Genomic DNA, 25,029 nt, shown 5'->3' with positions numbered 1-25,029 from the left:
AAATGTGTTTATATAAATCATTCTTCTTGATTTGTTTAATGTCTAGCTGAGCACGTATGTAGTATTTAACAATCTTTCCACTGGCAAATTAACCACACAACAATTCTGTGATCAAGGTGGGGCTAAGGCAGGAAAAGAAACAGCTCTTACCCTTTGATTCATAGGTCAACAGTCTCATGTTTTACCACAGGTAGTAGACTTACTGCATAAGGGTTGGAGCTTTTGTGCACCTGTTTGCTTGCTTACGTCCCTCTTGTCCCATTCAGAACCACTGCTTTTAAGAGAAAAGGAAATCGGTATGAGAGGAGAGTGAGGACTGATCTTTCAAGAATATATCCATCAACAAAGTCATTGACTCTAGTGCAGGTCTTTTTCATATTCTCTGACCACCAAGCAGTCTGGCCATGATCTGACGTGAATGATATAATCCCAGGTATCACACTCCGACACATGCTGTTGAATCCAGTCTTCCAGCATATTCAAAAAATACTAAATTTGGCTCCTTCAGGAACTGAATTAGCTCTTTCAGATCAAGACAAGAGTCTACTTATTCCACGGAAGCAGTAATTCAGTCATAGTTGTCCTGGTGGCCTAAAAAAGTCAATGCTGCTTCCAGAGGTGCCTGATTTGCTCCCAGGATGTAATTTATGTACCAGGGAAATCTGATTTGGTGAGTCTTTGTTCTGTGAAGCTCAGAAACAGGTCAAAAATTGAGAATTCAGCACATGACCTTGGAATTTGTGGTAAAGATGCAATACCACTCAAAATGGAAATAATAAAGCCTCCACATTCTGGAAGAGATTTTTTGGTGCATATTTCTTCTTGTTCAGTTTTGCAACCCTTGATCTAGGGAAGAGTTTCTCTAACATGAGGTTGCTGCCAGCATAGCAATTCATTCCCACAATGTCTTATGTAACTCAATCGCCGTGTGACAGTTGCTGAAGAAAGCACTGATAACAACGACCCACACCAAAAACCTCTTTCCCTTCTACATCATGGTCTTTTCCCCTACATTCGTTCCCTTGTTATGTTTGTTTTCAATTTGTCGAGAGCATGTTAGAGATTTGGAGTTAAATGTGTATCATCACGCGAGTGAGGAACATTTTCATTTCTTACCTTACCAAAAGGACTAACAAAGTACAAATGAGCACAAGATGAAAAGGTTGTATTTTGTCACCACGGAGTCCTCCATCTGGCACGCCCCGCCCCAATCTGCTCCACCACCAGAGCTCTTTCCTTGATTAGCCTTGATTTTAATGTTATGGTGTTTTGTTAGTTAATAGATGGTGTTTTTTGTATTAGACAGTGTAGGGAAGCAAGAAAAGAAATAGAATGTGAGGTTCTTGCTGTCAGAATGCCTATAATCAAAGGACTCCATACCCTGTAATCTTTCTCTTTTGAAGATTTTAAGGGTAGTCTCTCAACTGTCCTCCTCTCTTTAATGGGTCTGCCATGGGGAACAGCGAGATGCTCACATTATATTTCTCTGCAGGAAAATGTGGAAGGACTCAGAAACATTTAAAATATTAATTAGCAGCAGCCGTGCAGGAATCGGGCAGAATCTCGTAGGACCTTGGGACTTAGTGTTTGGATAACAGGGAATTTTGACAATCATGGCAAATAAGGAGGAGCTGGTAACTTATTTTAAGCTAGAAAGCCCCAAATTAAGCTTCTCTTCGTTGTATCACTTGGCTTTATGCTGACAACGTGGATTTCCAAGTCAGGTGGTTCTCCCCTCATGGCAGAGAACAGTGTTTAGCAACTTGAACTTTCCATACCTCCAGTGATAAGCTGGGATGCTCCAGCCAGGCAGCTGGGATACTAAGATCCAAACATGCAGGACTAGCAGGTGCTGAGAAGGACGCTAGGTTGAGGATGTGGTTTTTAGCTGTGCCTCAGGAGTACATAAACCACAGTATATCGGTTTCTTGCTCTGTTGGCCAGAGACTGTACGTATGTAAATGTTCTCTTTGCCTCCTACTGCATTTTTTCCATGGCTTGTGTCCACTTGCTTGCTGTCCTCCAGGTAGTGATGCTGTATTTAGCCTTCCAAAAGAAATATTTTTTTCTATCTCCCAGGAACGTCAAGGGAAGATCTGTACAAGTCTTTGGTTCCTTAATAGTGCCTGACATGTAGTAGGTGTTCAAAAATATACTTATTGATTAAATCAATGATTGGTTAAATAAACTGCAGAGAAAGAAACTAACTCCCCTAGCTCTCAGACAGTCATCATCTCCTTTAGATAAGCAGAAAATCAGTCTCCATTTATTTTCATACTCTGCGTAAGTTTCCTTTTCTTACTGACGCTTGCTGGTTAGTGACGATGATGCTTTGAATTAGTAAGGAGATTGATGAAGGGATGGTGAGCCCTGCCACATTTAGGTTTGTTGAACATTGCAAACTGCTTTGTGTTCAGAAAAACCCAGAGCGTGTTTGGCAAAGACAAAGTACTTTCTTCTCAATGTTTTAAGAGTATGTGGATTTAAGATGGAAATTTAATCTGCATGTTCATTTACACGTAACTCATCAAAACATTTTAAGCAGCCTTTGAAGTCTTCAGATCCTTTTCAATCCATTTTATGGAAACCTTTCAAGTGTTTCTGGGGTTTTTGTGAAAATCTGTGTTTGGCTATGATCAAGCATACTGGGTACTGGATCGTCTCATTCCTGAATATTTCATATTGACCTAAATCTCATGCCCTATATTCATGAGTTCTGTTACAGTGTCAACCCATTCCCTCATTTCTAAATTGATATTGTTCATTAAACTTCATGGAGAGAGGGACAAATAACTGAAACTCAAAAGGAACAAAAACATGTCAGCCTTTGATTGATGAAAGCTGAACGTAGTCAGTCTTCAGTGCCATTGTAATGGAAGGTGAAGGTGAGCAATTCAAACTGGTCAAAAGGAAGAAAGAATTCCATTTGGTTTGAGAATGACTAGTGTCTTTACAAGTTGATAAAACTTCATATGGCCACAAACATTTATTTAGTTTCAGTTAGATCCAGAAAACATTGATTCATTTTTGGCAGAGATTGGCATGATTGTACTTGAATTTTGGTTAGAGGTTTGGGTCAGGACTGGGTGGAGTTTAGGCATGTAAGAGAGTGGCTCCTTCTCCTAGACCAGAGGGAATGAGAGCAGAGAGAGGAAGGAAGTAGCATTTTTATGATGGATGCATATGTATGTATGAGGTTATATGTTTTCATTTTCTCAAGTTGTAGACAGTGTAGTTGGTCAATAATTAGAAATATGAGCATGCTTGAAATATGAGAAATCTTGAGGTGAATAGTGAGTAGTAAATAGATATCGATATGGGTAAAACATGTATGTGATATTTGCTCAGGGAGGAAAGAGGCAACTGGCCCAGCACCAGTAAAAGTTCTTGAATTAGTCATTTGCCATGACTTTATTGGCAAATGGCAAAAAGCCAACCAAAGCTTGAGAGGAAAAAAAAAGAATACTTATTAGTCTACATGGTTAGACCTCAAACAGTGTCCTCAGGAATATTCGGGCTCTGCTCCCTTCTGAGTTGCCTTATCCTAAAGCAGGCGGTTCTGTGTGGTAGCAGCAGATCCAGAGTTACATTCTGTTTGGAAAGATGAGATTAAGCTTGAGATGCTGGAGTTTATTTAAACTTTCTGATATGGAATACTGCTAGGGGATAACATATTACAGAGCATGGCCATGCAAACTGTTCCAGGAAGGTAAAGATGGAAGTATTGCGATTGGAGGAAGCCAGGGAAGTGTGAGGCCAGGGCCAGGAAATCTTCACAAAGACACGTTCAAGATGATGTTGGAGTTGGGGTAAGAAGTACTACTTTGAACTACATGCCAGTTTTCCATGAATGAAAAGGAGAGACTGGGAAGTTTCTAGATGACAGTAACAAGAAAAAATGGTTCATATAAATAGATGGTAGAAAACGGGTGGTTCTTTTCCTCCCAGGGAAGACAAGGATTAAAGTTGGAGACGCACTAGGTGTTAGGAGAATATGACTTTTACGTGATGGAAATCCAAATCCAATTAGTTCAGACTAAGGGGAATTTATTGGTAAATGTGGCCAAACTGAGGGGAGAGCGTGGGTGGTTGGAGCTGCCCCTGGGTGACTGGAGTCAAGGATGTCCCCACCAATGGCACTGTCTTTCTCTGCCACTCATTCTGCATCTCTTCACCTTTAGACTTCTATTCTGAGAAATGTGACAGCTTATATTTTTCAGCTTTGCCACGTAAGAACACTCCATCTTCCCTCTGCTCTAATACGAAAATTTTTGGAGGAGAACTCTGGCATAGCCCAGTGAGGTACCCATTCTTGACTCTAATACTGTGGCCAGTGATGTGGGAGACCATGATTGGTCCAGTTAGTATCAAGTGTCCAGCCCTAGACCAATCACTGTGCCTTGGGAGGTGGGACCTGAAGTACTGTTTTCAGAATAAAGCTCAAGTCTTGCTATGTATATGACCTGTAGGCCTTACTCATCAGATTTCCTGCCAGATCTTCAACTGTGTCCCCATTCCTGCCACACAAGTCCCGCTGGCCTTCCTTGATTAAATCATATGTGCCTCTGGATCGCATCTCTGCCTCTGCTATTCCACAGAAAGGCTTTCCTTCCAGATGCCTGTATGATTAAATTCCCCACTTGATTTAGTTCTCAGTTTATGTATCACCTCCCAGAGAAGTCTTCCCTGACCACTCTATCCAAAACGATGCCCCCTGTCCAACTACTCTGTAGTCTCTCCTGCCTGTTTCTTCATAACATTTGTTACCTCCTGACATCTTACATATTTATTTTGCCTCCTCAGAGAGAATGGCAGCCCTATAGGAGTACGGATTTTTGTTTGGTTGGTTTATTGCTATATAGTCAGCACCTTGAAAGGTGCCTGGTCCACTCTGCCTCAAGGTGGGAGAACTCTCTTGTGAGATTTAAACAGCAGAGCTCATCTGCCCACAATCAGTCAAGGACCACATTCTTGTGGAGCTCACCCTCCTTCCCAGATCTGCTTCATTCTCCCTTATGAGAGTTTCCTCATACCATAAGTCAGGCATAACGGAGTCCCCGTTTGAGGATCTACTTCTAGGAAACTTGACTTAATACATCTATGTTAAAGTTATCCGTTTCAAGGGGGCACCTGGCTGGCATCGTTGGAAGAGCATGTGACTCTTGATCTCAGGGTCATGAGCTTGAGCTCCACCTTGGGTGTAGAGTTTACTTAAATAAATAAATAAATATTTTTAAAAGTTATCTCTTCTATATATTATCAACTGAAAATTTTAAAATAAAGCTTTCTACTCAATAAGTAGGTACACAATGAAATTTCCTTAAAAAAGTGATGAAGATAAAGCCCCTTTCTGGACAGTAAGGTTGGGATCTCCTGGGGGGAGGAATATGCCAGAAGATGAGGATGGTGCTGCTCTGTGCAAACAAAATAATCCTACCAATCCCTCCTCCTGGGCCATGGAGCATGGGAGACTGCATAGAAGCATCTGTTCTAGCTGTGTCTGGAGGAAAAGCCCAGTTTAGTTAAGGCAGAGGAGTAAAGGAAATGAGCATTCAATAAAGAGGTAAAGGGTATAGGGAGGCTTGTTTATCTTGGCATGGAGGATCCAGAGGGAAGAGTGGAAAAGTTTAGAAGATCAGAGAGAAGATAGAGGAGAGGAGGGGAAGCAGAGGACAGTATGGAAATGGGACTTTGAAGAGAAGAGACTTCTAGAGGGTGTTATGTTTGGGGTAGTAAGAAGGCATGACAGCGAGGATGTGGTATTAATCCAAATAGCTTAATTCTGGGCCTATATGCTTTAGAGTCAGCCTCACTTGGGGCTGGGGTGGGCTGAGAGGGCTGTGAACCAGCAGTCTTGGCCTCCTGTTATCTAGCTCACAGCTTCAGGGAAGGTCTGTGCAGGTCGACTCTCAGGACAGGTGGGCTCATGGTGCCTGGGAAGAAATACCAAGAAGCCTACCTTTGGGTCAAATGTTACTAGATTTTGCCACATATAGAAGGTCAAATGGGAATTAAAAATATTGTTAGCTTTAACTTAGCAGCACTAAATACACACAATTTTCAATCCTTCAAATATGGAATCTTAGTACAAATTAAAAATTCCCTACTTGAAATTTAGAATTTACTTCAGAAAGCAAACAAAATTTTTGAAAATTCACGCAAAATTTGGTGTATATGTGTTTTTGTGCCTATTTGTGGGAGAGGGTCTCGTGGTGATGGCAGTGACATGTGACAGTGGTGATAGCAGTGATGGTGGTGACAGTGGTGACTGTGGTGAAGGTGGTGATGGAGATGACGGTGCTGATTGTGGTGAAGGTGGTGATGGAGATGATGGTGGTGATTGTGGGGAAGATGGTGATGACAATGATGGTGGTGACTGTGGGGAAGGTGGTGATGGCGGTGACAGTGGTGATGGCGATGATGGTGGTGATGGGGGTGACAGCGGTGATGTGACCTCCCAACGCTTCCCGGTGAAGTAGCACCAGTCAGCCCAGGACAAATGCCTGGAGAAGGTAACAGGGGTCAGCCTTCCCCTCACCACTGGCAGTAACTGAGGGAACGGGTGTCCTGGCTGCTGAGGGCGATTTGGGAGAGTCACCAACAGCACTACTACAACATTTAATGCAGTTCTGTGTTTAACTCTGAACTGTCTCTGAAAATTTTGAAAATCAATGAATGGCCAAATATATAGTGAGACTGCATTATGTGCAAGATATTTTAAATTTAACAAAAATGACCTCTTAGTAGAAATATGACTATCATTTGTTAAACTGTTGAAAGTTAATGATCCCATTTTAAGTCATCTTTTGGTCTGTGTTGTGTGCTCTGCTGACAAAAGCTCTAAGTAGTAGGAGATACTGGCATGCTTTGGTAAAATCAAGCATCTTGGATCTGAGAAATCCCTGTCTCAGGCCTCAGTTTGTCTGGGACAATGGTTCTTAAACTTTAGTATGCATCAAAATCACCTAGAGGGCTTGTCAAAGCACAAAGTTCAGTCTTTTTCCACCTACCCTCCCCTTTTCTGATTCAGGAGGGTCTGGGGTGGGGCTGGAGACTTTGAGTCGCTAACATGCTCCCAGGTGCTGCTGCTGCTGACTGTGCATCAGAATTACTGCTCTAGGATTTGGGGAGTTCTTATTTCAAGCTACCAAGGATAGTTGAGGCAGTCTCTTCTTAGTTCTACTTGTAGACATACACACACACACACACACACACACACACACACAACGCACTCACACAACTGGTGACAGTTTAATGTGCATTTTCCTCCTTAGTTGTATTGTTTATGGTCATGTCCTTACGGTTGCAGTATCTATCCAGGTGGGCATTGTAGAAGCCACTGGAAAACTGTGAATAGTTTTCCTGAGAGTAAAATGAAGATCTCAGTCAGTGCCATACAATGACATATAAAGCAAACCACATATGTAATTTAAAAACTTCCAGTCGGCACATTCAAAAAAAATAAAAAGGAAAATGGTGAGATTAATTTAATAATGTATTTCATTTAATCCAATAATCCAAAATATTACCATTTTAGCATGTATAAAATTATTGGTTTCTTTTGTAGACTTCCTTTTTGAAACTAGCTCTTAGAAGTCTGGCGTACGGTACATCACAGTTTGCTCTAGCCATTTCTCAAATGCTCAATATCCACTTGTAGCCAGTGGCTGCCCGACTGAACAGGACAGAAGACGGCCTGCTTTCATCAGAGTCATTTAACTCATGATCTGGCTAATTCAAAAAGTGTGATTTCTCTCTTTTATTGTCTCAGTTCTCCAATTTTCATTTCATAGGAATCTGCTCTTTACAGTTTTCACAATGTGCAATAATAATAAAGAGGTCCACAAAGCCTGCTGAGGGTACCAAAGAGTCTCTAGGTGTCTGTCTACCTGCAGAATGCAAGGGAGAAGCAGCACTTGTTCAAGAAAATTTTATGATTTTGATAAATGAGTCAGGAGCCCCCTGTCATCAAGGACGTAATACTTACCAATAATTGCAAATGTTGAATCAATCCACTATACAGGTGGAAAACAAGATTGCCTACATTTTATTTTAGCCATTCCACCAGCCTGGGGGGTAACGAGGCAAGTCTGAGGACTCTGTAGCACATGGAAGCAAGTCAATCGGAAGCCGTCGAAGGTTGGTTCCAATTAGTCTGAGGTTAGCGAGAGGTTTAGCCTCATTTCTGACTACAGGCAGGGTGCTAAAACTCATGTAATGCAAATGAACATACTAATGAAAACAAAATATATATATATATATATATATATATATATATATATATATATATATATATATATATATATATAGGGCTTCCGTATAAAATGCTTTCATATGTGCTGTTTCTCCCTTTTGCTTGGTATCCAGAGGTAGGTAGCATTTGTGTTCTTTCTCCCCCATTCTACAGATCACTGTGGACAATGACTTGCCCCTGGTTGCATAGTTACTGGTGCATGAGCCTGGAGTTGAATCAACATTCTGTTACTTCGTCCCATGGCACCCAGACACTTATTGTGAAGTACACACAATGTGGGTGCCTGGGGGCATGAGAGATGGAGAAAGGAAGACCTCCAATCATTTTTACGATCGAATGACCTCAAGTATTTCCTGACATATACATTTTTTCCTTTCTGATAAATTATAAGTAGAAGGACCTTTCAGTGATTTGACTCACCTCTGGAAACTTGAAGAATTCTGGACCTTGTGTTGGTGCAGATAGTACACATGTACGTTTCCTTTCTGAGCTTTTACAAAAGACCCTAATAGAAAAACCAAATAGCTGGGAAATCGTCACTTGGCCTGCTTTAGGCACAGCTTGCCCACTCCCACTCCTTACGTGGGCCTCTGTTCTCTCTACCCAAGACAGGGAACTGGAATTGGGCTTCAGTGTCCCATTTCATTTCTTTAAGTTGGCTGTATGCAAGAACTGGGAGAAGTTAGTCTCCCCTTGAGTGAGACATTTAGACACAGAAGGACGAGGCAGTTCCAAGTGTTCAAATACAAAGATGAAGCCATCACGTAGCTTTGTAATGTCCCCATGGTTTGTGGGATAATGCAGAATGCAAGGGAGAAGCAACATTTCTTTAAAAAAATAATTTCTGATTTTGATAAATAGGAGTCCATTCCAAACTCTGTGCTCAAACCTGGCTGTATGTGAGAAACACCTGAGGTAGGAGGTATTTTTTAAAATATGGGGCTGCCCAGGCCTGTCGCTCACATAACTCTGATTTCACTGCTCTAGGGAGACAGGCCTGCGCTGCTGTCTCAGGTGCTTCTAATGTGAGAGCCGAGCTGAGAGGCAGTGTAAATGCACATTTGTTGTAAAGTAAAATTTTAAGTGCTTATCACTCCGTACCATCCATACACAATTTCCAGGATGTCTGGGAAAATCAAACTTCATTTCAAAAGAGCAATTTGAAGTAAAAAGAGAAGAAGCTGCTTTCTTATTTAGAAAGGTCTGCAAATTCACCTGGAGGGCAGATTCAAAAGGAAATAATTGACCCTGGGTCTGGGCATGGCCCTGGAGGACTGTGAGGTGGGACAGGGTTGTGGAGTGGAGACGGCTAACCAAGTGTTCCCCACTTTTTAAAAAATTACAGAGCTACCTTTAATACATTGGGGTGAGCCCCATGGGAATAAAAAAACACTGAGAAGGTATAACCCCTTCCTCCCCCCTCCCCCCGCCCCCCCCCCGTTACTGAGTGCATTTTAGTCCTCTCCCTGTTCTCCTCTCATACACATTTTCTGTTAACTAGTGACATGAATTGCTAGTAGGAGTTTGGGCATCATATTATTTCCTGTTTTTGTCGAATGGAGCTTTATATTCTTGGTCTAGTTTTGGGTAAATGACATTAAGAAAGACCTGAGTTAAAGTCCCACCTCTTCCTCTTCCATGCTGTGTGTCAACAGGCTAGTGCTTTATGTCTCTCGTCGCCAATGTCCTCATCTATCAAATGAGGACAATATTTATATCATTTGGTTGCTGCGAGAATGAAATTATGTATGAAGACTGTTTAACACTGAGTAGGGAGCCTTGCATTTAATGAAGTACCAATAAGGAGCAGCTATTTCTACTCCCCTATTAATTGTGAGAGTTCTCCTTATGGTAAATCAACATACAGCAGAGAGATGCTCCATCCTCTTGGTTTCTCCTAGTCCTTCTCCCACCTGACTTCTCTTGAAGAAACCACAACAGGATCTCTCCATGCGCACCAACCCTCTTCCTGTCCCTACCAAATTTTTGCCATTTTTTAAATATGGTTCTGAGTTTCTTCTGGAGTTCAATGTTGCTCAAGAGAAAAACTGCTCATTACAGCAATTTTACTTACTTGACCTCATTTTTCTCTATTTAAAACCCAATGTTGGTTTGTATTGTTGACTGAGTTTTTCCACTCCTTATCACCAGTTTTGGCAAACGTCACTGGGACCTGCCTAGTGAATCACACATGTTCCCCTTTTCCTTTCTAGACTCTTCTACAGCAGTCAGCAGGAAAAACTGATTTCTTGCCCTCAAGAATGGCCTTTCTAATTCAGTTTTCAGACATATTATCCTCACCAGCCCCTTCCGCCACTGCCAGCCACATGCTTTTCTTCATCTCAAAATTAACTTCCTTAGTAAGAATTGCCACATAAGGCCATCCAGGTTATGCTTTTGCATTTCCGGGGGCAAACCATGAACACAGACTAGAATGTGAATGGCTCTCCCTAGAAGTTGGCTGTGACTGCTCTATAACCGTGTAACTGTATGCCTTCGATATTCCTCCCAAACTTAGTCTCATGGATTTATGAAGAGCCCTTGTTTTCCAAAGTAGTTGTACCATTTTACATTCTCACCGACACACGTGTATGAGAGTTCCAGTTTCTCCACATTCTCACTAATACTTGGTATAATCAGTTTTTCTAATTTTAGCTTTTAATTTTATTTTAATTACTTTATTATTTTTTTTGACAGAGAGAGTGCATGAGCAATGAGGGAAGGGGCCGAGGGAGAGGGAAAGAGGATCTTAAGCAGACTCGCCCCGCTGAGAGCCTGAGATGGGGCTTGATCTCATGACCCTGAGATCATGAGCTTAGTTGAAACCAAGAGTCAGAAGCTTAACCAACTGAGCCACCCAGGTGCTCCTAATTTTAGCTCTTCTGGTAGGTGCATAGCAGTACCTCAGTAATGGTTTTAATTTGCATTTCCTTAAAGACTAATGATGTTAAGCATCTTTTCTTCTGCTTATTTGCTATTTATAAATCTTTGGTGAAGTGTCTATTCCAGTCTTTTGCCCATTTAAAAAATTAGGTTGTTTGTTTTCTTAGTATTGACTTTGAGGCACACACACATATTCATTATATATGCATGTACATAATATATATACTTCTGAATTTTGATATATCTCCTTGTGAACTTGTAAATTCCTCAGAACAGGGACGTTCCTTGAGAACACAAGACACATTATAATATGTAAATCCAAGCCATCCAGTTGAGATTCAAGTGCTTGATGGATACTTCTTAAGCATTTCATGGTGGTGAGGACCAGTCCACATGTCTCTGTCACACATTTGGAGACCATGCTGCACAGAGTCAAATACTTTTTAACATTAAGACCTAATCCTATTTAAAGAGTTCTGTATGCATAGCATATGTTATACAATTTACAACAGAAGTACTTTCAAAATTTTTTGGGGGGAATGAAAATTTGGTAGTTTCCCCCAAGTGGTTAAACCAGGAAGCATTTGCTTCTAAATTATTAGCAATCTGCTTGGAGTACCAGTTTAATATTTCCAGTGGACTGTCTTTGTAGATAATTTTAAGAATAAGTAAACAATTTTAAAGGAACTAGTGTCTGTTTACCAAATGCAGAGTGTGTCAGTCGGTTATATTGCCAAAGGGCAGAGCCATGGTTTCTGAAAATAACTTTAAGAAGTTCAGACCAATTGGCAACCCAAACCGAATTATCTTACAAAGCACAATGTCCTTTGGGATAAACTTCATTTGAAAAGTGAATAAGAATAATATATTAAATCTGTCGTAGTAGCTCTGCCCTCTTCTCTGGTTGACTCATGTGCAAGTTGGTAGCAGCAACTCTGAGAAAAGATTATTCTATTGGATCGAATGATACCCCATGCAGCATTGTGGCATACAATACTAGTCCTTTTAATTTGAGCTTAATTTCATTTTTAGACTTAATGGACAATTGCCAGAGGGTCAGTGGGACCCTTGATGGATTCCCTAGTTCTTCCTGACTCTTCTGGTGGGCTGTCAGCTAACCAAACCCAGAACTTCCACTTACTGAACCGCCCAAGGAGATGCCTCAGTTTTGTTTTATCCTCTGACTCTGATGTCTTGCATCCAGAGATCTTTCTGGTTACAATTTTCAGTCTGTTTCCTTTTGTCTCATTCCCAGAGCTCAGCCTTTTCATTCTACCTGAACGGGGTAGCTTCATGTAGGAATTTTTTAACTTTGCTAACTACAGGATTGAAAGCTCTACCCACTTTATGAAAAGGGATTATTTTGTTGAAGCTTTCTTATTTCATGATATGATTTACATAGGGGATTCTCTGTTTTTTTTTCTGTTGTTTGGATGCTAAATTAAACAACCAGGATCTTATAATAATCAGCGTCATCCCCTGGCAATCCATAGAGTGTTTGTAAGTCCAGACACTTTTCGTATGTTATCTTTAATCTTGGCATAATTTTCTAAGAGAGGTCTTAATTTACTCATTTTACAGATGAGGAGAATAAGTTATCTGCCCAAGATCACACAGCCAGTAAGTGACAGAGTTTGTTATTGTTATTACCGACAGCAGCAATATATATATATATATATATATATATTTTTTTTTTTTTTTTTTTTAGTTGTGAAAGCTTTGTGCTAGAATTTGGAAAAAATAAATGACATGCATGGGAAGATGGTGTACCTGAATTCATTTACAGCTTTTAAAAGATGTGAAATGAAAGTTTGAAGTTATGGGAAGCATCTACAGTCTCTTGACCAATCAAATATTTTGACATCTATTATCAACCATTTTTTTTTCCAATTGGTAAAGAGAGAGAAGTTTTATTTATTTACATACATGGATTTCCAAAGTTAATTACTTTGGATCTTTTATCTTCTGGAGTGAATGAGTATTTTTTTTTTCCTTCTAATTAGATTTTAAATTGATTGAAAAAAAATCTACTAGTTTATAAATTTCACAAGTGTATATTATTTCATGAACAGGCATTGGAAAATAGCCATTTAGAAGATTTATATTCAGGCATCCCATTCAGTTACAAATAAAGAAGGCAAAGTTACCTTCCTAAAGCTGAAGGTAGCCTTCCAGTGAAGGGTATTTCAGAACCTGGAACAGACAAAGCTGTTATAATGTTTGTGGGAGCTGACAAGGTCAGATTAGATAGAAATTAATACAGTACAAAATTCCTATATGTAATATGTAATTCCTCTTACATATAAAAAATGAAATTGACATTGTATTACTGGATGTAATAGAAATTTACAAATAGTGAGTACATTATCTTTACCAAATTCAAGAAGGGCATAGTATTGGGGAAGCTTTTCTCAACGAATTGGTGTGCATTATGCCTTTAAGTTATGCCCCCTGCAAATCTGTGCTATGCACCATATGAGAACACTTGTGAGACATGTATTTGGAAATCCTTATATCCCCATGACGTTCTATAACATCTCACCTTGTCCACTTATTTCAACGGTCAGTTGACTAATGGCCAGCTCTCTCACTGGGCTTCACACTTGATGGCACGGACCACACTTGCTTGCTCACCGTTGGATCTGTCTGGCATGGTTTCTGGCACATAACCTGTGCTCATATCATAGTTGTTAAATAATTGTTAAATGAGTGAACAGATTCTTGCTTTCCTGGGATTATAGTCTGAGAAGGACGTAAGCTAGACACAACACCTTTATGCCTCTTAGCCTCACAGGGGGAAGAGGACTGTGCTGGTGGCTTGTGTGCCCCAAGAATCTCCAAGTCCTTCCAATTCTTGCCTGCAAGTAGAAGAAGAAGGGTGGGGTACAACCTCTGGTATGTCCATGTGACAGTCTGCGTGAGAACAGTGACTTTCAGGTTCTTGGAGAAAAAGGGAATTTTTTCATCTGGTTTGGGGTCAGGTAGCCGAGGGTATTCAATAACCTTTTTAGGAGAGGGGCTGTGAAGCTCCGTATTGTAAACTTCTGGGGGGCCAACTCACTTCTGCTGTCCTCCTACTGAGCTAAGGTGGGGCCTGGGCAAGCTGTTCACTGTTCATTCCTTTTAAAACAGAGTTCTAAGTTCCTTTCTTTCTTTTTTTTTTTTTTTTTTTTAAGATTTTGTTTATTTATTTGACAGGGATAGAGACAGCCAGCGAGAGAGGGAACACAGGCAGGGGGAGTGGGAGAGGAAGAAACAGGCTCCTAGCAGAGGAGCCTGATGTGGGGCTCGATTCCATAACGCTGGAATCACGCCCTGAGCCGCGAAGGCTGACGCTTAACCGCTGTGCCACCCAGGCGCCCCCAGAGTTCTAAGTTTCTAATACAGAAATCAGTGCAAAAGCAGGTCCATAAATGGACTTTTTATAGCCATCTTAGGAGAAATGTTGATGACATTTTCTGAATATTGAGAGATGATTGGCAACAGGAAGCCAACTTGAATAATAATTCAGCCCAATTAAAGAAGGATGCATGAAAAGTAGTTTTAGCTTTCAGCGCAGGGAACTTCATGTTGGAGAGAGAGTCTGTTACGAACCAGTTCCTGATTTATATTTATATTTTAGAGGACACGATTGATTCTTTAAAAAAAAAAAAAAGAAAAAGATTTTCTTCTTAAGTAATCTCCACACCCAGTGCAGGGCGTGAACTCACAACCCCAAGATGAGGAGTCACACACTCCACCAACTGAGCCAGATGGGGGCCTCAAGGACATGATTAATTCTTAAAATAATGAACAAAATAACAAAAGAAGCATAAAATAAACTGCATGTGCTATATAAAAACTTGGGTTTTCTTCCCCAAACATGTATTTAGATAAAACACATAAATAGGTAAAAGCTTTAATCCCAATGAAGTTCTGGCAGTGGTGAAGTCATGCATCATAACTTGGTATGTGATGTTTTAAGTGATCTTATTATAAAAGGCCTTTGGAAGGACGCCTGGGTGGCTCAGGCAGTTAAGCATCTGACTTCGGCTCAGGTCATGATCCCAGGGTCCTGGGATTGAATCTAGCATCCCTTTCCTTGCTCGGTGGGGAGCCTGCTTCTCTCTCTCTCCCTCTGTCTGCCACTCCCCCTGCTTGTTTTCTCTCTCTGACAAATAAAATCTTAAAAAAAAAAAAAAAAGAAAGAAAGAAAAGGCCTTTGGAACGATATGTCAGGAAAGGAGCAGATCTACAGGAACAGAGGAAGCAGTAAATTCCTATGTGGATGTCACTCTGCCTCCAGAGAGCTGAAGTCGGCATTTGGGGAAGAGCCGGCAGGAACCTGGCTGATTCCATTTGCCACAGGGCTGCAGGGAGATGCAAGCTGACCCTGGAGGCTTCTAGTCTCAAGGAAGGCCATCAGGTCCTAACAGTTCCCTCAGAATGCTTTTGTTATGCAGTTTCTTCCTCTATCCCTTTATCCAGGTTGTCAATTTTATTCTCCCTAGACCCGAAGGATGATTTCAATGATTTCTTCACAATAATCTTTGGGTCCTGGTTCTGATCAGCAAACTGGATGTCTGTTTCATTTTTCAGATATTCCCTTGATTGGTTCCTGGTTCCCAGTCTCCATATTTTGCATTTTTTCCTAAAAGAACAGCATCTGCCATATCAATCCTATAATTGATCCAAGTCCTTTTATATTTGGTTAGTCTCCTGAAAGCAATGAGAGTGTCATTTGCTCTCTTAAAAAGTTGGTTTCTCTGGATGTCTGCCTGTACTCCAATGCAGCTAAAATCCTCAAATTTTCATGCCCACAAATGGGCACATCATCTGAACAAATAGGTACTCATTTATATGCATGCGTTATCCTTATTTGAAAATTCAGTGGCCAAAATACAATATTAACAAATTCTAATTTCCCTCCCAAAGTGGAGTATTTATAGATGTAAGAGTTGACAATTTCAGTCCTCTACATGTGCTTCTTTGTGATTCTGTTCAAAAGTGTATCCTGTTTGGGTGTAGGTTTTCCAAAAATAAGCCCTTATCATAAAAAAAAATGTTAAACTAAGTCCATAAGAATATGTTTAATTAAGTGCAACTAACTGGCATGTTCACTGACTTCTGATACATAGAGGAGAGAGTAGGCTTTATTAATGGAAATTTATGTAGAATCAGAATTTCAGAATACGAAGACATTTTTGAGGGGCACCTAGGTGGCTCAGTTGGTTAAGCCTCTGACTTTTGGTTTTAGCTCCGGTCATGATCTCAGGGTTGTGAGATTGAGCCCTGCATTGGGCTCTGCACTCAGTAGGGAGTCTGCTTGGGATTCTCTCTCTCCCTTTCCTTCTGCCCCTCCCTCTGCTCGTCCTCTCTCTCTCTAAAAAATAAATAAATCTTTAAAAAAAAAAGAGAGAGACATTTTTGAGTATCTGGTTTTACATTCTTGTTCTTTGAAGAAATTTAGTGTCTTGTTATTTCTCAGTCTTTTGGCTGGGAGTGGAGAACAGACTTGTCCAAGTTTATAGAGTTATTAGTATCAGAGCTGAAATTAGATCAAGTTCTCCAGACTCTTTAGTCATCATGCTACTTCACCAGCTAAACATTTACATGGATTTATTTGGTAAACGTGTTATCGTTCTGTATAAGCAGAGGGGTGGAGGTGGGAATGAGCACAGCTGACTGATGGATAGTGGGGTAAGGAGGCGAGTAACTGTATTTTTTTTTTCCATTCTTCTTACAGAGTCATTTTTGAACTCAAAGAGATCGCCTTGACTATGTTTGGAAAATTGGATGATGAAAGATCATGAGCACTATTGAGGTTTGTGTGAAAGTTATGTAGGTTCAAGTATCTCCTCAAATTGACGTCTTATTAGTTCTCTTGAAAAGTGGACTGGTGTTCAAGAGATTTTCTAATAATTCGTTTTCTGGTGCTGATGTAAGAGGAAGCAGAAGTGAACTTGCACTGAAAAAGCTGACGAAAAGGAAACACTTTTCTAACAAAGTAATCTTTTGCCTAATCAAAAAAATAGTTTTGGTAGGGAGGAAAATGGTTATCAAAAGATGTGTGAACCTCTAGGTGACACTCTACAATCTTCCAGCCACAGGTTTTTAAATGCAAATTTCAACATTCACTTTAAAGGCAATAGTTTTAAATGCACGATTTATGTATTTATTTATTTATTTTTAAAGGTTTATTTATTTGAGAGAGAGAGTGCGCATGTGTGCAAGGGGGGAGGGGGGAAGGTAGAGAGAGAGGGAGAAAGAGAATCGTCAAGCAGACTCCCCACTGAGCACAGAGCCCGGGTGGCGGGCCAGGGCTTGATCCCAGAACCCTGAGATCACGCCCTGAGCCAAAATCAAGAATCAAGAGTCAGCCACTCAACCGACTGAGCCACCTAGGCGCCCCTAAATGCACAATTTAAATTTCACATACATGGAGACTTCTAACCATCCTGAATCTTCTCCTCCACCACTGTCTTCCACACATTCTTAATCTTTCTTTAGCCCCCTCTTCAGTCCCGATGTATTGGAAGCTCACCAACCTCACAGGTCGTGTTCAGAGATAGCAGCTCTGAGAGGCAAAAATACCAGGCCTTCAACTTTGTCCAAGTTCAAGTGAACACGAGATCACATGAACAAGAGTGGACATGAGGTGTTTGCAGACGTAGTGTACAGGACAGGTCAGTGGAGCTTTCCAAGTAGTTCCTTTGGGTTGATTTTATGTCTATGAGCACATGTGTTTTTTTTTTTTTTTAAGTAAACATAAAATAATAAAACCACGTTTCAGGGCATTAAGTAGATAAATTGAGGAAAAATTTTTAACCAAAAATAATTATGCCTCATTTAGATCTCATGAGCTATTGCTATTTGACAAAGCAGCTGCAGTTTTAAGTAATGGTCAAGTGGGAGCTATATGCACTTTCCATGCTAGGAGTTGATTATAAATACTGACCTATTGCTCTAAGTGACATATTAGTCAATCCTTCCTTTGATGGAAAAATACATACATAAAATCCTTTTAAAACCCCTATGGGGTATGTGGGGGGGGGTCTGGTGAGAGTTGGGGAGAGGGGTGCTGTGTGTATGTGCGTGTATTTAGGGGATGGGTGGGCAGGGGCATGGAGAGGCTTTCCTATAGGCAGTCTGTGTTGTAGTGACAACAATATTTTGAATATTCCTATGTTCAAATTCGTGAATCTCAAATAAATTCATGTTGTAACAGGGCTCTTAAAAAACATTTTAACATTATTTTAAGAGGCTGAGTTGATTTAAAAACTGTTGTGATGAGTACAGTTGTCAGACATAATATAGAACACCTAGTTAAATTCCAATTTCAGCAAGTAATTTCTTAGCATAAATTTAATCCCGAAAACTGCATGGCATATATTTATACTAAAAATTTATCATTGTTTAGCTGAAATTCAGATTTAACTGGGTGTCCTGAATCTTTATTTGCTAAATCTGGTAAGCTAATAACTAAGTAAATATATGGATGTCATGTCTTCAAAATTATTTCATACAGTTTAGTTTGAATGTGCTCTTTCAACATAAAGGAGCTGTTTCGTCAACACTCGAGAAAGTTACTATGTGCAGTTGTGTCAATACCAAAAAGGTCATGTGCCTGATTTTGCCTCTTTCTTGTTTTATTTTATTAAACAAATCCACTCCAAAGCCCTTGCAGTTATATGCATTCACTGTGAGGGAGAATGCCCCATTTCAGCTATTCCCTTATCCTTGAAGACAAAAGCTTTGAAAAATTAGGACCATGTTGGAGTCCTAGATACATACAGTATGCTCTCCAGCAAAATGCAATGTATTGTTTCAAGCTGATTTTCCCCCTTTTCCTTAGGAGAAAAGTACAGCATCTTAAACTAAAGCACACTTCAGCCGTCCCCCTGCGCTAGCTAGCTTGGTGCCAGCAGCCACAACACAGGGCTTTCATCTAGGCTTCAAAGTGTGGTGGAGGGAGTTGGGGGGAGGGGAGTCGGGAAGAAAGGGAGGGCAAGTTGAATGCAAAAAAGGAAACAAACAAACAAAAAAGAAAAATGGAATGGGGTGGGCAGAAGGAGAAGTCTCCTATCTTTGGATTATCACATCCCTGTGGCCTGGCCTGGCTTCGAGACGCAAAACCTTCACAGGTTTCCCCTGTGGCTTTTTTTTTTTTTTTTTTTTTTTTGGTCATTCCTGCCACTTCCCATGCTGGGAAGATTCTTGTCATCCCTCACATATTTTATCCACAGAAAAGGCTGCTCTGCCCTGGGCTCGGTGATTGAGGCTGTGCCCCTGGTGTGCCACTCTATCACGGGTTCCCAAGGCTGTCTAGCCTGGGAAAAGCTGCATGGACACGTTCCAAAATCAGCATTACATGCATCATTGTTCTTACCCTCCCTGATTAGAGTGCACACAATGAAAACAACAGCAACAGCCTCGTTTTCTAGCCCTCCTCCCCACAAGGCAGTTCTTAGTCTGTTTTTCTTTCTCTGGGTCTTCCTACAAGTTAACCGCTTCAGTGCTGGGGGAGTCCTGGACCTCACAGCAACTGCCCTGCCAAGTTGCTTTATGCTTCTGGGAGGTCACTCATGGCTCTGGGGCAGCGCGGGGAGGCAGGCAGGCTTGCCCTTCTCCTGGAAATCTGGGCAAAGCAACTCACAGGGCGAAAACTCCAAAGCTGTGTGTGGTGCGGCTGGGTCAGCTGTGGGCAGGTGTTCCAGGACAGCTCCTCACAGCCCTGAGGTTGGTTAGGGGCTCTGAGTTTCACATCTGTAAAGTGGGGACAGATGGGAAGAGGTGGAGGTGGGGGTCCTGGTATTTTAACTCTTGAAGCCACAAAAACCTTTCCACGTAAAACCTGTTGGGTTTAGCTGTTGAATCTCAATTATCCATAGGAAACTCTTCTCAATCTTCTTTGGAACTTTTGGATAAAATCTGTATAAGCATTTGCAAGCATGTGGGGATATTGGATGGGGAACAGCAATTTTTACTTTAAAAGCTATAGGGAAATTCAAGTCCTATTATAAATACTAAAATGAAAATTCTGTTACAAAGAAAAAAAAGACCTCCAATATGCAGCTTGTGACTTCTTTATTTAAAATAATGAAGGATGCATGGCATTCCAGTATAACTGAAGAATTAGGATGTTCCTCTGGATTATAGGGTCACATAATTGGTCTGACTTTTGTTAAGAGTGTGAGTGGATGAAGGGGCTATGTGAGGCTGTGTGAGCATGTGGGAGTCCATTCAACGCTATAACTCAAGCTGTTTATAGATTGCACACTGAACACCTCCACACACCCAGAGTCAGTGGAGAAGGACTTTAACTCAGATGTGGAGACTGACATTACTGGCTGTGTTTCTGGTATCTGACCTGAGACCAAGCATTACATATGTTTATGGTCTGGATGGGGGTTGGTCATGAACTTGCCTTCAGCCCAATCAGAAAGATGAAAGGCCGAGGTTTACTTTTGAGTCACTATTCTTGACTTTTAAGTACTTTTAGGACATAAAACAAGTAGAGAATGACCCTGAGCATTGTGAGTTCTTAGAATGCCATACTTCGTGGGTGCTATGCAAAAGTTTCCTCCTGGCTGAGACAGATGTCACTTTCCTGCTACTTAAATAAAGAGCCACAGGATTGCTATTAGAAAACTGTTGTCTTTTATTGACCTATAAAAGTGAAGAGGCTTCCTTCCTCTTCCTCCTCCCCCTCTCCTTCCACATGAGGCCAGATGCATGATGGCTGTAATTGACCTAATACTCTTTGCCAGTTTCTGATACATGGCATCTTGGGGTCCATACATCACATCCATTTTCCAGAAGTTTAATTGTTGGTCAATTATTTGTCTCCCTGCAAATATCTACACAAGGTGTCCAGTGTCTCAAAAACAAGTAAGTAAACAAAAACTCCAAATCAAGACCTGAACTGTGTCAATTGCCCAAGACATGATTTTTCTTGCCAACCATAAAAAATCTCACAATGAGAATTGAAACAGAGAATTATAGGATGATGCTTGAGACAAGAGTAGACCTAGTTTGTCTAAGAGATGCTGAATTGGTTCTGGTTTTCAAGGCTCTAAGTGTCCTCTTTATAAGGAAAGCTTATTTCTTGGGACTCAGGATACAGCCAGGGAGGAGATGCGATACCATGTCATCTTCTAGGCTTTTTTTTCTACTCCCAAACACTCGGAATATAAATGTTTGTTGGGATGAAGTTAGACTATTTACATCATTACATTATATCACTAGCATTTCCTTCCTGGAAATAGAGCGGCTTGCTGGCACTTGCACTAGTATCTCAAGTGCACGCTTCTTGAGTACCTATGCAAGCAGTCTTGGTGCACACATCTTCCTTCTCCATAGCCCCAGCTTATCCTGAATCATTCTTGATGTGGGAAACAAAGGCAGAAGAGAAATTACTAAATTTCCTTACTACTTACAGCCCATTGGCAAGTCCTTGAAACAGGCAGAGTGACATTCCTCTAGGAACTCAGCTGCCTCGAGGTTAATACTTTGCTAAGGGCAAAAGGCAATCATAGCTTAACATTATCACAACCCCCCCAAATCCTGTAGGTCTACTTTAACATATAAAAATTCTTTTGGAAACTTCCTTTATCTCTACCCTCCAAGAATGTTGGCAATCATCCTCCAAGCATATGGCCCACCAATATCCATCTGAATGGTCTCATAACTGAGTTTTTACTCAACAGTAATAAATGACCTTTTCCCAACAGTAGCTAGCCCCCTCAGGGTCCTGGAAACCTTGCTTCCAAAATACCTGGGAGACTTATGCTACCTCTACCCCCTCCCAACTTGAAAGTATATAATGGGCCACTCCTCATGACCCCTGTGCAGCTCTTTCCGCCCATGGGTCCTGTCCCCGTGCTTTAATAAAACCACCTTTTTGCACCAACGACGTCTCAAGAATTCTTTCTTGACTTCAAACCCCAGCATCTTTCCTACATCGGTTCTCACTGGAGAGGAGCTGTTAAAGCCACTAATGGAGTGGAATGCAAGCAAGAGCATAGGATTTGGGGCTGGAGATGTTATTATTTGATTTCGGCTCCATCACTTGGTAACTTTGGGACAATCAATCACATTTCTCACTGTTCCTACCTCTCAGAACTTATGTGAAGATTAAGTGAGATAGTGGATGAAAATGCTTTGTAAGGTGTACTTAAATTTTAGTCGCTAAGATTCTGTGAAAATGAGATTTACCATTGAACCAAATCGATTTCCAGGGCATAATGCTTAGAGAGTTTTATTATTTTTTTAAGTGTAGTTCTGCATTAGTCCACTTCTTTGAAGCTATTTCAGAGAGGGCTTTTCCACATACAGAGATGTACATACACAAAACATTTAAACTTGAACAAGAACTGCATTAGTTTCCTAGCACTGCTATACAAAGTACTACAAACAGGCAGCTTAAAGCAACAGGAATTTATTCTTTCATAATTGTTAAGGCTAAGGTCTGAAATCAAAGTGCTGGCAGGGTCATGTTCCCTCCGAGATTCTGGGTAGAATCTTCCTGGCTCATTCCTAACTTGCAGTGGTCGCCATCAGTCTTTGGCCTTTGTTGGCCTGCAGTCAAATAACTTCAATCTCGGTTTTCATGTTCACATGGCATTCTCCCTGCATCTCTATGTCTTCACACATCTACCTCCTACTTCTTGTAAGGACACTCATCATATTGGATTAGGCCCACTCTGATGACCTCATCTTGATTATATCTATAGGGACTCTATTTCTAAATAAGGTCACATTCATGGGTACTAGAGGTTAGGACTTAAACATGACTTTTTTGTGGATACAGTTCAACCCGTAATAGTATCCTATAAAACAAGCCAGTGTCTCACTGGCTAGGGACCTGGCTGCCAGCCTCAAATTTGCTATTAAGTAGCCAACTAACTTATAGGTAAAATGAGGGAGTTGGAATAGATCTCAGGATATTTTTCAGTTGTAATGTCCTATAATTCTATCATTTTGTATTCTTCCATTAACACCTCTTTCTGAGAACATAATCATTCTCTTTACTCACCTACAAATCGTGTACACCAAAACCTAAAAGTCTAGCTGCAGAAGGAATGGGTGAAACATAGCAATTTCTACGAGCCCAGCAAGCAGAATGGTTCCTTCCTCAGACTAGGCCCTCTCTTCCCCTTGTCTGGGCTATTGCAATAGTCTCTCAGCTTCCTCGAGTCTCCTCCTTGAAGGGGCTGCTAGAGTGAGATTTTAGAAAACAAACCCGATCATGTCACACCCTGTATGACACTGTTTACCGGCTCCCCGGGAACGCTGCATGGGGAGCCATTCCAAGCTTGGCACCCAAGGCTCTATAAGCGGGAACTGCTGACCCAAACTCATCTGCTCAAGATTTACCCTCCATAAATGTAATCTATTTATTTGTCACATTTTCACACTTTAGCGGATGATGTTTCCTCTGTTAGGCCTTTTCTCCCTGCCTTATCTGCCTAGAGAATTTCTATTTATCCTACAAAGTCCAGTTCAAATAGCATCACCTTTGAGAAGCCATACCTGACTACCCTAGTCAGAAATAACCATTCTCTTTTCTGTATCACCATTTTGTTCGTATTTATTTCTAATTTTGCACCTATCATTGAATTATAACTTTGGGGTGTGTGTGTGTGTGTGTGTGTGTGTCCAGACTAGATGTTGCCTAAGGGTTGGGGTGATGTCCCTGTCTTTGAGTCATGGCCTGTACCTTCTTTATTTCCAGGTATCAAACACATAGTTTGTACTCAGAAACATTTTATTAAATTGAATTAAATAACCAGCTCTCGACAAGCAACTGAAACCAGCGGTCATGGTCAAATGGTTTTTTTATATGTGCTGTTGTTGAATTAATGAAACAGGAAGGCATGCTTTGGCACAGCTGTCTGGCATACCTGGGTTAAGTTCTAGTGCAAACAGCTGCGTTGCCGTAACTTGCTGTGAAACATCCACTTCGCACAGTGCCGTGTGCTGTGGGGCCCATGGAAGGCAGCCAGGCCCAGGGCTGGCAGTTACCTGAAAACACTTGGGTTAAGTTTCTATTGTCATGGCAGTTAGGCAGCCCCTTGTAATTATTCCCTTCAGCTGGCAGCCATGCCTCACAGAACATACTCTGCAAGGGCTGGGCTCCCAGATGAGTAGCTCTCGGTTACCAGCTTCAGTGTTTCACTGCTGAGAGCTGTCCCCAGGTTGCCAGGGGGTTGCCTTGCCGATAGCCTCAGCCCACGTCACAGGACTGCAATAGTCGTGGAGATCAACTGGGGGACGAGAACCCCAGCGGGGTTAGGGTCATGGGTGCACTCACTTCTATTCTCCTAGTACACTGGGCTTTCTGGAATGCTGCTGCGGAACTCTGGGAAGTGAAAGCCCAAGCTTCTGTAAAGAGTCAGGCGAAGCTGGGATAAGGGAAGAAATGGGTAAAGCCTTGGACACTGCTGAGGGTGACGGAGGACAAAGACACACACCTCAGGAAGGATGACAGGCCAGAATTGGAAATAGCAGGGGGACGGGTGCTGAGCCTCGACTGACTGAGGGTAGTCTTCTTGTTTGTTCTCCCTGTTGTTTGTAAACAGTGGATGGAAGCACATGATTGTCCATCCTCTTTTTTTTGGTCAGTGTGAGCATCCAGACCTCTAGTCCAACCATAGTGCTTTCAGAGACCGCCAACTGGTCATTGATAAGTGCTTCTGCCTGTATTTGTCTTTGTCTTGATTCTACGATGAGACCGAAGCTCTCTGAGAGCAGGATCCATATCTCATTCCTCTCTGCTATACCTAACAGAGTTTCCTACACCTGGTCACACACAAAAACTTCTGAGATTGGAGAACTTTGAGCACAAATATTGCAGGTTCAATCCCTCACAATCCAGGGAAACAGATCTCTTAAAGGGGGCAACTAACAAT

At 41.3% G+C, this 25,029-nt stretch overlaps 1 long non-coding RNA gene across 3 annotated transcripts in view; it reads left to right on the top strand.

Annotated features, from left to right (window-relative positions):
• LOC123797622 (uncharacterized) overlaps nt 1-25,029 on the top strand; it is a 167,234-nt gene that overhangs the window by 107,861 nt on the left and 34,344 nt on the right. For all 3 annotated transcript variants that reach the window (XR_015726103.1, XR_015726101.1, XR_015726102.1), the window contains one exon: nt 16,863-16,940. This is a non-coding gene — a long non-coding RNA (uncharacterized LOC123797622). The remainder of the gene's footprint in view (nt 1-16,862; nt 16,941-25,029) is intronic.

The sequence above is a fragment of the Ursus americanus genome, chromosome 11 (assembly GCF_024610735.1).
Source record: "Ursus americanus isolate L20-20 chromosome 11, mUrsAme1.1.p, whole genome shotgun sequence".
NCBI classification, from domain to species: Eukaryota; Metazoa; Chordata; class Mammalia; order Carnivora; family Ursidae; genus Ursus; species Ursus americanus.
This window is presented reverse-complemented; position numbering and strand designations above follow the sequence as displayed.